The sequence below is a fragment of the Pongo abelii genome, chromosome 3, assembly GCF_028885655.2.
Source record: "Pongo abelii isolate AG06213 chromosome 3, NHGRI_mPonAbe1-v2.0_pri, whole genome shotgun sequence".
Lineage (NCBI taxonomy): Eukaryota > Metazoa > Chordata > Mammalia > Primates > Hominidae > Pongo > Pongo abelii.
The window spans coordinates 146,058,537-146,064,350 of NC_071988.2; positions in this window are offsets into that span (position 1 = coordinate 146,058,537).

Below are 5,814 nucleotides of genomic sequence, written 5' to 3' on the forward strand. Positions count from 1 at the left end.
ATTTCTAGGAATTTTTTTAAATAATCAGATATGAGGACAAAGATTTGCTGAGTTATTAATTATAGCATTTTAATAAAAATTTAAATTTTAAAAAACCCAGAAGTTCTAGTTTCAGAAATTGATGTGCCAGAATTCAAAACATGCTATCAATAATTTAATCTTCTTTGCCACAGATTCTGTTCCTCGTCTTTATTTTTTTATATAGTGGTTCCCAGGACAATATCCTGTGCATTGACTCAAATTTTTTCAGATGCCCTGTCCTGAAGAATTCTGTGGCCAGAAAGCAGAGATATGTTGATTAGTTTAAACTAATTAGGATCTACCTATGACACTTCGAGCAAAAATAATCTTACCCAAATCATAGGTTGAGAGTAAAGGAAAATTAGTTATTAAAAGAAAATTTTTCATAAAAATGAAGAATGATTTCTAGTGTCGGAAACTGAAGATGTCCCTCTATAATGATACACACTTGTGATCATGTAGCCATTAAAAGTTAGATTGTTAAAACCTGTTTAATTCTAGAGGACATGCTTAAGATTAAATGTTACATTAAACGAAAGCTGGGGAGATAGCCAAGTATGAGCCTCTGAGGCAGAATAGATTTTGACCTGTGAAGAATGAAGAGCTATATGAGTTCAGGCATAATGAAGGAGAGAAAATATTTATAAATAAGTCTGGAGAGGCAGGCAGAGGCCGAATCATGAAGCCTCTCATAGACCACAGTATTCATTTTAGTCTTTGTCCCAAGTTCAGTGAAAGACATCATAGAGTGTCTAACAAGAAGTTTGTATGATATAATAAATATTTTTTAAAGAACAGCGTGACAAATGTGTGGAGAATGGATTAGACAGGGGCAAGTATGGAAACAAGAATTACTATTTTTTTTTGGAAAAACCAGGAACCTCATGTCTATTTAGCTATATGTTAAGCCCATTTCCAATGATCTCACCATCACCTTATTACCTATGTTCTGCCATTAAGCACTCTACCATGTACACATCAGTTTTGCTGAGGGCAGGAACCATATCTACACATATTTTGCATCTCTTTCTATACCTAATATATCCTAGGCATTGCTTGTTTGTGAAATCTCTGTCTGTGTGAGTGTGTCAAGACTTTGGAAAAGGTAAAGACTTTGGAAATTTCTGTAAGTTTTATTGAAACTACATACAATACACTTAAACTTTTTTTCTATTAGCAAATATTACATTAAATAACACAGAGATCCCATCTTATCAAAAGGTACGTTGAATCTTAAACTATGATTTAATAATTTTTTAGAAATTACTGAGTCCAAAATATATTTGTAATAACACTATCATGAATAGTTTTTTAATAGCATTTATGTAAAAATTGACTTAACTTTCATTGTTATACCTGATGCTTTCTGTAGTTAACAAAATTTTTATAGGCAAATATTACTTAAAAGACTAAAAAGATAAAAAAAGGTACATTTTCCATTGGTTCTCATAATATTTAGGTTGTTTTCCTGACACCTGAGCATATATGCAGTCAAGTTTTATACCTTTATATATAAATTTGAGGGAAAAGTTTTTCTAAGCAAAAGGCACCAGGCACTTAATATTTACTAGGCAAATATTTTCTAAGCAAAAGGCCCTAGGCACTTAATATTTACCAAAGTCTTTTGTAATCAATATTTTTATATCAATTTTATAAAAGCAAAAATTTGGAGATAAAGAAATTGTTCAAAGTTATCTAGCTAATTGGTGGATTTAACTTTGACCAGTACATATATAGTCAAATCGCTATTTAAAAGTTTATGTTCTTGCTGTGGTTTCAAATACTTTCAGTGAACATTGAACATTTCTTATTCTCTAACGCGGGATTAGATGCTTCTCTTCTGGGCCCTTACAATACTTTATTCTCGCCTCTGTCACTATATTTGTTTTACTACATTTTAGCAGCCTGTTTACTTGCCTGTTTTCCCAACAAGATTATAAACTCCTTAAGCGCAGGAATTGTGTCTTTTTCTTAGGCACATAGTAAACACTTAAAAATTAATTTAAAATAAATGATATTAATATTTTAATATTAATTTAATATAAATGATATTATGATTTAAAGATATTTATTTTTTATAATAGCTGATGAAAACAGCAAAGCCTTACCACTTATGGAAAGTCTTCAGTGAACTAGAGCAACATAATTTCTTAGCACTATCCCATGAAAAGAAGAATTTGGAGTATATTTAAACATACACATGCAATATATAGCACATTTTTTTTTGAAACATGGCCATTTGGCACTGCTTTAAAGAAGCCTCCTTAGGACTGATCTCAAGTACATATTCTTGAAGGGAAAAAAGCAGGGATGGGGGGGATGAACCTTCATATAGGCAAATTGGCATCATTTGATCACTTGTCCTTGGATAGCATTTCAGCCAAGAGAGACTCAAGACTGTGTTGGCACAGCCAAATAGCATTTAATGCCACTTGTGGGTATTTCAAAAATTTCATGGAAAAAAAAGTTCTCAGATTTCTTATTTAATAACATGGGTGGTTGCCAGTGATGAGAAAATGCCAAACCTATTTCAATTTTGAGGTTTCAAATTGAATTTGCTCAAAATAAATCTTATCATATCCCCTAAAATAGTTGCTACTGAAGTCTTAGAGAAGTGTGTCACTTATATACCCATTTATATTTGCAGAAATAATGCTAGAAACTTATTTTAACCTCAGTATTGTTTTGTTTATTCAATGAAACTTTGTTTAAATGGGTTTTGGTTCACTAGCAAAAATATGATGTATAGAAAAAGGAAAGATGAATTTTCCAAAATAGGATCCCAGAAAACTCAGGCATTGAGAGAGAAGGCACAAAATTAATTTAATTCTTCAACAAATATTGCAAAGCAGTTCACTTAAGATGGCCACCTAGTAAATTGCCACATTTCCAATTTAGTCAAATGTATGCTTTTTAAACACCCTTCTGATATTTTGAGTACTCTATCAACTAAAATGTTTTTGCGATCATAGACGTGTTGTCACAGCTTTTTTTTTCACCTATTCATTGAATAAAATTGGATAGATGGTTGTTTATATGGATGTGCTATTTTTTCTTCATAAGAATCAAAATAATGATTAATTGCATTTATTCTTCAAACTGCTCCAAGCCAGAAAGAAATCTCATTTAAAGGTTTCTTAGTAGCCTCTGGGGCAGTAAGCAGTGGCGTCCAATCTCTCCATAACATGAAAGTACGTTACCCTTCTCTTTTTCTGCGTTAGTTCCCTTTTCTTCTCCCTTTTTTCTCATAGCGTTTCAAGGTCTTTTGTTTGTTTTCTTTATGTACCTTTTTTCCTCCTCTATCTGTTATTATTTCCAGGGAACTTTGGATTAATGTAATTTAATATTTCCTGTGAAGTATTGTGTAGGATCAAAATCATGAAGTTGTTCAATAGACAAAGTCTGTTACTTAACACACTTTTATTCCCTTGATGTTTCCACACATTTTCAGTCCTGGGGTGGGGCCCATGCTCATGTTTTCTGTCTTTTGTTATTCCTGTGAATTTCCCTGAACTAATCCCACCTAATGGCATACAGTCTAAATTACACGACAGAGAGTTCTTCAGAGCTGACTGACACATGCAAGGCAGAGCCCAGGCTAGCTAGGAGAAAAGCAGAGAAAAGAAAGTTAATGGAGCTGCTCTCTTTTTATTCCTTATATTTATTCTTGATGATTATAAGCCCCCATCCATCACCTTTTGTGCAGAGATGGGTTCAAATTTTCTGCAGCCCCGTCCTAAAATAGTCACTGTTTTAACTACATATCTTCATTTTTTGTCAAATCAGGTCTTCCTCTGAAGCTAAAGACTGCTATTAGGAAACAACTTTCACCTCTATTTGCTTAATAATGTGCTTACCTGTCTTATTCCCAGAAAATACAAACACACCCACATACACACACACACACACACACCTCTTAACATTTTCTGTTTTAAGGCAACGTGCAGTTTCAAAGACTAGTAACTAAAGTTTCTTGCCATCACATGCAATGGTCCATAGTCCTTTGCAACGCCAAGGGGGCTGAAATCTTTGGAAGAACAGGGCTTATTGTCTGGGTTCTCCCACAGTTCCTTGGAGGTTGCCACATACACCCATCCTCATCTGTCAGATGCTTCTTTCTGTCAGCTTCATAGCATCAGCCACAATACTGCTTACTACTCTGACTAGTTTAGGAAGATAACTAGAAGGTTTCCCTGAAGTCATAGCTTAAGGTATTTTAACTGTTGCCTTCTGGGAATAGAAATCCTAGTTTTGATTTCCAAGCCAAAAAGGAGGGTATTAGGTTTTTTGTTTTTAAAATTCAGTACATAGTGTTATAAAGAAAGTTTCGGTGCCGCAAAAGAAATAGCACTCAAATATAAAATTTTCTTTTTAATCCTCAGCAAGGCAATTTACTTTTATAGAAGGGTGCGCCCTCACAGATGAAGCAATGGTGACCACACACTTGGACAAGGGAAGGGAAGGGGTTCTTATCCCTGACGCACGTGCTGCTCTGTCGTTTCACTATTGGCTAGGGTTAGACCGCACAGGCTAAACTAATTCCAATTGGCTAATTTAAAGAGAGTGATGGGGTGAGTGATTTGGTGGGAGAAATGGTTATGACAGAACAGGTAATTGGAATGAGTCAGGGTGGAGTAGGTAATCGAAAAAGTTGCTTTATGAGGAAGTTAAGTTTAAAAGTAGAAGGCAAAGAATTGAACGTACTGACATTGATTCTTTGAAGAGAAAATTTAGAACTCATATCTAACAATAGGAAGGGAATTTTAGGGTCAGCAAAGTTTATCTGTATCTCTTTAACTTTAAATTACTTCACCTAGGTAGAATATTAGGAAGAACAGGTATGAATTGTTAACATAGTCATAAAAGTACTAGGTGTATTAATTATTATTTTAATTTTAAAGCTTTCTGAAAAGTTAAGAGTGATATAACAAATATAAGTAAAAAGACTTACCTGCATGATGTAGCAGTAGACTTTAGCAGCTTTTAAAACTAAAGTGCCTCATTTCCCAGGGCCTCAGTTTACTTAACTGTAAATGGAGGATAATAGTTCTGAGGATTAGAAGAAATAATTTATATAAAGCTCTACCATGAGCAAACATAAACATTTTCTATTGTTATTTAGCCAATAAGTTTAAATGACTCATACACACAGAGGACAGTGCTAGTCTTGCTAATGAGGACTAAGCTCTGATTTTTTTTATCTTGCCCTAATTCCTATTTAAGGGGTCTGGAGAGTCATACCTTACAAACTATAAATTCTCAGCAGACGCTATATATTGTGACTTACTTTCCAATCTGACTCTTACTTTCCAACTATATGACAAAGAAGAAAGTCAAAATATTTTACCCCAAAATATGTTTCTTTGCCGTATTTTGAAATGGCCCTGCAAAACTGTCCTTTGTGGGGAAAAATTTGCATCTGTAAAGAATCTCTATTAACATAGCTAGATCTTTTTCTTCCAGGTACTCCCAATCCTAAAGAGATTAACTAAGAGTCTAGTACCTTTTAAAGGTCTGAATAGGAAACACTTGTTATCCGCTGTCTCTAAGGGCAGCCACTATAATACTTCAAAAAAGTCTTGGTCACCACAATCTTTTATCTTAACCTGAACATTTCCTTCCTATCATTCCAGGTCTTTAGACAAACTCAACCAATTGTCAAGTGGAAAAGTTACCTATAGCCTGGAAGCCCCGGCTTTCAGTTGTCCTGTCTTTCTGGATCAAACTAATGTATTTCTTAAATGTATTTGATTGATGTCTCATGCCTCCCTAAAATATATAAAAACAAACTGC